Source organism: Aegilops tauschii, chromosome 1 (assembly GCF_002575655.3).
Source record: "Aegilops tauschii subsp. strangulata cultivar AL8/78 chromosome 1, Aet v6.0, whole genome shotgun sequence".
Classification (NCBI taxonomy): Eukaryota; Viridiplantae; Streptophyta; class Magnoliopsida; order Poales; family Poaceae; genus Aegilops; species Aegilops tauschii.
The window spans coordinates 245,883,053-245,890,873 of NC_053035.3; the positions used below are offsets into that span (position 1 = coordinate 245,883,053).

The 7,821-nt window shown below is 44.5% G+C and overlaps 1 long non-coding RNA gene across 1 annotated transcript; it reads left to right on the top strand.

Moving 5' to 3' along the window:
- Positions 1-448: 448 nt before the first annotated feature.
- Positions 449-3,459, top strand: LOC123497629 (uncharacterized). The gene is made up of 3 exons (XR_012205856.1): positions 449-1,320; positions 1,991-2,050; positions 3,229-3,459. It is a non-coding gene; the product is annotated as an uncharacterized lncRNA (long non-coding RNA).
- The last annotated feature ends 4,362 nt before the right edge of the window (positions 3,460-7,821 follow it).

Below are 7,821 nucleotides of genomic sequence, written 5' to 3' on the forward strand. Positions count from 1 at the left end.
CATGAGCAGAAACTCTTCCCACAGCCTCATCTGGTCCTCCTCTAACTCCTACATGCTTTTCTGCCCAAGGAGCGATGATTAAGGGGGGCAGAGACCCATTTTCTTCCCTGGATAACAGTTTTCCCTCTCTCTCTCAACCCACCTCTCCTCTAGTAGCTCCCCAGGGCATCCAATGCCATTTCCACTTTGTTTACTACCCCCTAAAGCTCCCAGACAAAAGTGGCCGCGCCCACTCCGCAAAAAGACATGCCCATGTCGGCCAAAGTCGCGCTCTGGGGCACCAGAGCACTGTGGCACGACCCTCCCGAGGTCTCCGGCAGACCTTGGGCAGAGGTATGATGTCCCCCGAGGTCGCCTCGACGTCCTCAGTGCGTCAGCGTGCTGGCCCCCTCCTCCCCCTCTCCCTCTCACCTCCTGCGGCGCGTGCCCGACGCCGCCCGGCTAGGCCAATGCGTGGCCTCGCACGCGCGAGCGCCAGAGCCCTGCCCTTCCTCTCCTCTCTCTCCCCCACGACCTAGACGACTCCCGCGTACGCCTCAGACACGCTCACCCCCCTCAAACGGTCGCCAGCGCCGTTGCAGCGGAGGCCGATCGCCCTGTCCATGGTGCACCTCGCCCCTCCTATTGAAGCCACCCCCGGGTCCCTCTCTGCGCCTCCCTCCCTCCCTCTCTCTCTCTCCCGTACGCTCCCCAGGCCAACCCGTTCCTCCTCTAGTGACCTCCAACCACCTCCATGGCCGGAGCTTTGCCGTCGGCCTCCGCCTAAATTCGCGCCCACCACTCCTCCTCCTCCCCTCTAGACCGCACCAGAGCACTTCCACCATCACGGCGGGCCCCTCCCGCGCTTCTCCCTCTCCTCCCCGTGGCCGTGCCGTGGAGTTCCATCACCACCGCCGGCCTTGCACGCCGCGGCCGATGATGCGCTCGCCTTTGGCCACCCCTGCGATCGTGGCGCACGTCGGCGGGTGCGGCTCGCTCCCTGAGAACGCTGGTGTGCTGGGCGCCGACGGAGGTGGTCGGTGCCACCGGGGAGAGCGCCGGCGCTGCTCGGCCTCGCCTCCTCTGTTTCCCGTCGCGCCGCGCGGGAGGTTGAAGGCGACCTGCCGCCGGGCCCCGCGCGTCATCGACCAAGTGGGCTGGCCCGACCGTTTAAGTGGAAACGGCTTTGGGCAGATCCGCCTCCCCCGCGCAAAGGCCCACCGCCGTGAAGCCGCCTTCAACGGCAGCTCTTCCGCCCGCACAGAACAGCCGCCGGGGCCGGCCCAATTGCTATTCCGCGCTCAGTGCGCACAGCTGCCGCCCCAGATCCAGCCCATTTGGGTAAAAATCTTTTACTTTTTCTTTTCTGTAATATTTGTAAAATCCACAAATAAATCTAATAAATTCCCAATCTTGTAATTCAAATTTCTCGTGACTCCATAAATCATGATCTACCTTTTGGTGCAACATGCACATTTTTCCAGAACAACTTTCCTTACACAAATTAAATAAAATCCCATTTTCCATTTCTGTGATGAACTTTAGAAAATTACAGAGAGATAATATTTGATCCAAATGCCATGATTCAAATTTCTAGATGCTTCTGAGTTCATAACTTAGGTTACCAACATTTTTATTAATACTTTCTGTGCCACACAATATAATGAGCCATTTCTTCATATTTGTCAACTTTGCAAATTCATAGGGAATTCATTTGAACTCCAAATCCAGTGAAACGAACTCCTAGATGCTTCTAAAATCATGATTTGTTAAATGGGTGCCTTTTCTCATTTTTCAAAAATATATTTCTGTACACTTCTTGCAAATCCATAAATCCAATGATTCTATCATATTGAAATACTCAAAAATATGCACTGATCTAGTCCCAATGTAACCACTCTGGTTATTTTTCATATGACCAGAGATGTCCTAGAAAAGTCAAATTCATATTTTTAGAGCACTTTTATGTTTGCCTTGTTGTGTTGCTTATTGTGTTTGTTTCCGACGTTAGTTGACGAAGTAGACGGAGTACTTGGAAGGACCAGAAGATTTCAAGACTCTGATGAACCAGGCAAGCAGCCCTTTGACCACGATGAACCCTTTTACATCACAAAAGCTTTTCCATTGTTTCATCGAGTGCATGGTATATCTTGAATGGCAACTTGCTAGGCTTGCCTCCTTTGCATACCCTGTTGATACTTGCATTGTTCATGACTATATCCGTGTTTAGAGTTGTGTTGATGGGTTGTAGAAATATGCTATAGTAAATGGCTACGCAAAGTGGGTCAGGGTTATGCATGGAAAGAAACAAGTGTGGTTTGACATACTTGCAAACAGCCCCAGTGGGTGCCACTAATGCCCCTGGGAGATGATGATGAATTAGGTCACTACTTGGTGGAGAGGTAGTGTACCAAGGCTTGATGAAAGTGTTGTTTACAGAGACGGATTAGATTTAAGATTGTCTATCGTCCCAACCAAACATGTACAACCACACTACCCCCTTATGGGACGGGGCATTATTGATTACCTAGTTCGTGCTAGCATGGATGCCCGCATTACTAGTGACGTGGTCACTCTCGGGACGGGGTCGTGGTTGGATAGGCGGCCATGACTGTTTTCACAGGGCACCGGACACACCGATGGTACCCCAGTGCATGCGAGATGTGATGAGTATGGGAGCGTGGCTCCACCAAATTAAATTGTGAAAATGTTTGGCACGGGGGCTGTTACCAATCGAGTGGACTCTATGTTGGTCACGACTAGGGAAACGTAGTCATCGGGTGATTACCCCGGGTACTTAAGGTACCGCGGGTCGTGGATGACACGAAAGTTTCCCGGATCTTGTGGGTAAAGTGTGCAACCTCTGCAGAGTGTCAAACTATTCGAATAGCCGTGCCACAGTCAAGGACAGTTGGGTGGTGCTGCTTAGACTATGTCCATATGTTTCTGATAAACAACACGGGTCGAGTATATTGTTGATGTGATTCGTGAGGAAGTCATGATGAGCTTGAGCATGAGTTGTTCACAACTCTTTTTCGACGTTAATGTCTGTAACCTCCTGATACTTGTTGCAGGCGCATTCTTGTCCTTGATAAATGTTGATCATACTTGCATGAGCAAAACTAGCTTTCCGCAAAAATGCAAATTTAGTAGTTGAGCCTTGCATAATTATTCTTTTATCACTCTTGGGTTGCTTGCGAGTACATTCAAAGTACTCATTGGCTTGCCACTGGTTATTTTATTGGCCAGGCTTGAAAGAATAGGATACGATGAAGAATACTTTGGCGACGAACATGCGAGCTAGGACGCTTCCCAGTCAGAATGCCTGTAGGGTTAAGGCAGATGGCATGGGTCCAAGTTATCGACGAAGATTTCCGCTACGAAGTTATACTCAAGACTTGACCATAATGGTCATAATTTATGTAAGACAGTATGTATGGATGTAAGACTCTTGTTATTCAGCTTCTGTGTGTTCAGTGAGCATTGATCTCTGGGATCATTGTACACGTGCATTCGGTGATCACGACTTATGAGTCGGGGTCCCCACAGTTCAGATTTTGGTTGCATGTGCGATGCAGGGCACACGGATGATCCATATGACTATTTGCGATGAGACAGAACAACAGAAATGGAAGCCATAGCAAGGTGTGTGCGATATATGGCATACAGTTCGCTCAGATGAACTGTTTGCTATTAGGGAGTGCAACAGAAATGGTTAGCCTTATCAAGTGTGACATTGGGCATACAGTTCACTTGGACGAACTATTTCGATTAGGGAACACAACAGAAACGGTTCAACTTAACAAGATGTGTGTGATATGCGGCATACAGTTCACATAGATGAACTGTTTGCGATGAGCCAAAATGACAGAAACGAGTCTTGTAAACAAGATATGTGTGATACGCGGCAAACAGCCTACTCGGATGAACAGTTTGCGACGAGAAATTACAACACAGATGGTTACTACAGTTAATTCGTGTGCGATTCTGTATGTACCAAAAACTTTGAAAATTGCAAACTAGTTGCTTGCGGTGGCTAGGAGTATCGTAGATGATGCGTCTACGAGTACTCATGTGCGATGATTAACAAGTTACACATACATTTCCTTATGTTAACACGTGTGTGAATTTGCAATATGGACAATTAATATGCAAATGCCTTCTGGACATCGGTGCTGATCACCATGCCCAAAACATGGACGCCCTCTACTCTACCGCTCTACCGGGCACACGCTTAAACACAATGAACTGTGTACGATAATAATACTTTCCATGAAAATTTAAGTACTTGGCTAACAACATTTGAGTAACATATATATAGTGGTTACACTATTCGGCAAAAGGAGGATCTTCGTAACACGGTTTTGACAACCAGATGGTCCATATCTACATACTTAACATAGTAACAACTATCAAATTTTAAGAGGCTGAGGGAAAACAACCATATGGTCCATATCTACATACTTAACATAGTAACAACTAGCACATTTTAAGAGGCTGAGAGCCAACAACCACAACTATTCGTTGGAAGCAGCTTGATCACGGTGACTCGGCATCTCGTCAATTAAAAGGAAGAATCCTCCTGTGCCTTGGTAGAGCATGAGTAGAACAGTGTCTCCAATTTTCCAATATGGATGCATTGCCATGACAAACGAGAACTTGCTAATTTGAATGGTTCCATTTCTGCGGGAAATGCAGTACCTTGCAATCACTTTGGCGTTATTAGCAGGCACAAGTGTAATTCAACCACGCCAGGAAATCGATTCAGTAACAACTACAACAGGAAATTTCTGTTGAAATGTAGAATAAAAACAAATTGTAACATATCGTTGAAGATATATATAGTTTATGAGCATCAACATAAAAATAAGACTTTGTACCAGCGTTTTGTGCACACAATTGGTCTTGTTCAATGTGTGCACCAAAGGTATAATTAATCCCATCCAAAATCCAACATTCATACGTTGTGCTATCTCCGTCAGATTAACAGGAAAGTTTATGACATGCTTCAAGTCCTTCCAGTGAAATTTGGTACACTTAGTAACATACAAATCGTTAACTATGCATCCAACATATCCTGCTTAAAAGGTGGAAAGGTATTATATATTCAGAACATGGCAGAAGAATATATAGTGCACATAAATTGATAAATAGAATTGGTCACTGTCTAGGAATAGAGTCAGAAAATGAAATCACAATTGGTTGCTTAAATAGTGATCAATTAGTGAGAACAAATACCCCGATTTCCCTAAGTAATGTGCCAACATGGAGAAAGTTGAAAGGACACTAATCTCGATCAGACTTTGATCAGCTGATGACGTTGGGGAAGTAAACATCCATGTTAATTACACCAGGCTATGGTGCACTCACTAGAATTTTACTGCCAGCTTTTAGTTCATAACACTTAGACATTTTCTCCAAAGGTCCGCATCAAAATAGGAGTGACCATCTTTATCAAGTTTTACGCTAACTGTCATTGGAAATCCATGCTGCGTTGTCAATATGACATCCATGGAGTTATCAACAAAGTAAAGCCCAAGATTTCCTTCTACTCCTGTTCTTGCAAAGCAAGGGATATACTGCTTGAAATGAAAATTAACATCATAAATTAGATATATTGAAATAACGGAGCAAGATGCAAATATGGGATTAACTGATAGAACAGATCAATGTATAGATGAAAGCGAAGTACAAAAATATATAATTAAAAATAGATAATGTAACAAAGATTTGATGCAAATATGAGAGTAACTGAATGAACAATACATCACAAATTTGCCTAAAATAGGGGGGGGGAATCGTCTTTGATATCTAGGCTGCATGTGGCACTGTACCTTTTATCCAAATGTCGCAATAGACGGTATATGTTCACAAATTTAGGCCATGCCGCCCGTGGGAGGGTGAGATTGAACATACCGAGCGCTCCCTGAAGTCATCCGGAATGGTGAGATAGAACTTCGTTTCCGACTGGCCGCGACCACACTTGCCTGATTGGTGCTCGCACTGCGGACACATGAATGAAAACCCTCGAATCAGCTAGAAGAAAAATGAATCCACGGAAATTTCCGCCGGTTGATTAACAGCGACGGATGGACTATGATAAGATATAAGTGAATATTTTGCTAAATTGATTACCTTCTCCATGAAAAAAAATCCCTGTCCCAATCCCGCAGAGAACCCCAATTGACCAGAGTCTAGAATGTCTGTGCAAGTCGATGCACACGATTCATAGACCCTTTGTCCTTTGTCCTTTGTCCATGAGTTTTTTTCTATGATGAACACAAACCCTGCAAATCACCGTGTTCAAATTTGGCACCTTTCCGGGTTCATTTACAATATTTAGGGGATTGTGTGCATTTTCTAGGCATTAATGCACATAATTCATATTCAAACAATTGGTGCATGAAAAGGTGCACGAGAATGGTCTAGAAAACCATGCTCGTGCTATTTAGTAAGTTCTCATGCCTTTTACAAGGAATGGGCAGAGATTTCACGGAAATGTGTGGCAATAGTGAACCACAAACACGTCGTTTATTGGTTTTTCAACTGTAGAAAAATGAAATACATGCTTGAAAAACATGATGGCTCGCATGGTGCCATGGTATGGCCTCACCATGCCCTGGTAAAAATTTGAGAAGTGTTGGCTTATGTCGTCATGCACGCCATTCATAAATTGATCAATCACCGAGGAATTTTCAGGGTTTCGAGGGGGAAATCACCAAGATTGAAGGGGCCGAGAATCCAAATTTCCTTCCTAGTTTGTCATTCAATTTTTTCTACAATCAACATACCCCCTCCAATGCAACGTGTTCAAATTTGGCATTTTTCCGGGCTCATTTACCATATTTAGGGAATTATGTGCATTTTCTAGGCATTAATCCACATAATTCAAATTCGAACAATCGGTGCATGAAAAAGTGCACAAAAATGGTCTGGAAAACCATGCTCGTGGTATTTAGTAAATTCTCATGCCTTTTACAAGGAATGGGCAAAGATTTCAAGGGAATGCGTGGCAATAGTCAACCACAAACGCGTCATTTACTGGGTTATCAACTATAGAAAAATGAAATACGTGCATGAAAAACATGATGCCTGGCATGGTGCCATGGTATGGCCTCAGCGTGCCTTGGTAAAAAGCTGAGAAGGTTTGGTTTATGTCATCATGCACGCCCTTCGTAAATCGAACCATCATCGAGGAAGTTTCATGGTTTCGAGGGGAAATCACCAAGATTGAAGGGGAATCCAAATTTTCGTCCTAGTTTATCATTCAGTGTTTTTCCAATGATCAACATACCCCCTCCAATGCAACGTGTTAAAATTTGGCATTTTTCCGGGCTCATTTACCATATTTAGGGGATTATGTGCATTTTCTAGGCATTAATGCACATAATTTAAATTCAAACAATTGGTGCATGAAAAGGTGCACAAGAACGGTTTGGAAAACCATGCTCGTGCTATTTAGTAAATTCTCATGCCTTTTACAAGGAATGGGCAGAGATTTCAAGGAAATGTGTGGCAATAGTCAACCACAAACGCGTCGTTTACTGGGTTAACAACTATACAAAAATAAAATACATGCTTGCAAAACATGACGCCTGGCATCGTGCCATGGTACGGCCTCACCATGCCCTGGTAAAAATTTGAGAATGTTTGCCTTATGTCATCATGCACACCTTTAATAAATCGAACCATCACCGAGGAAGTTTCATGGTTTCGAGGGGGAAATCACCAAGATTGAAGGGGATCCAAATTTCCTTTGTCCTTTGTCCATGAGTTTTTTTTCTACGATGAACATACACCCTACAAATCACCGTGTTCAAATTTGGCACTTTTCCGGGTTCA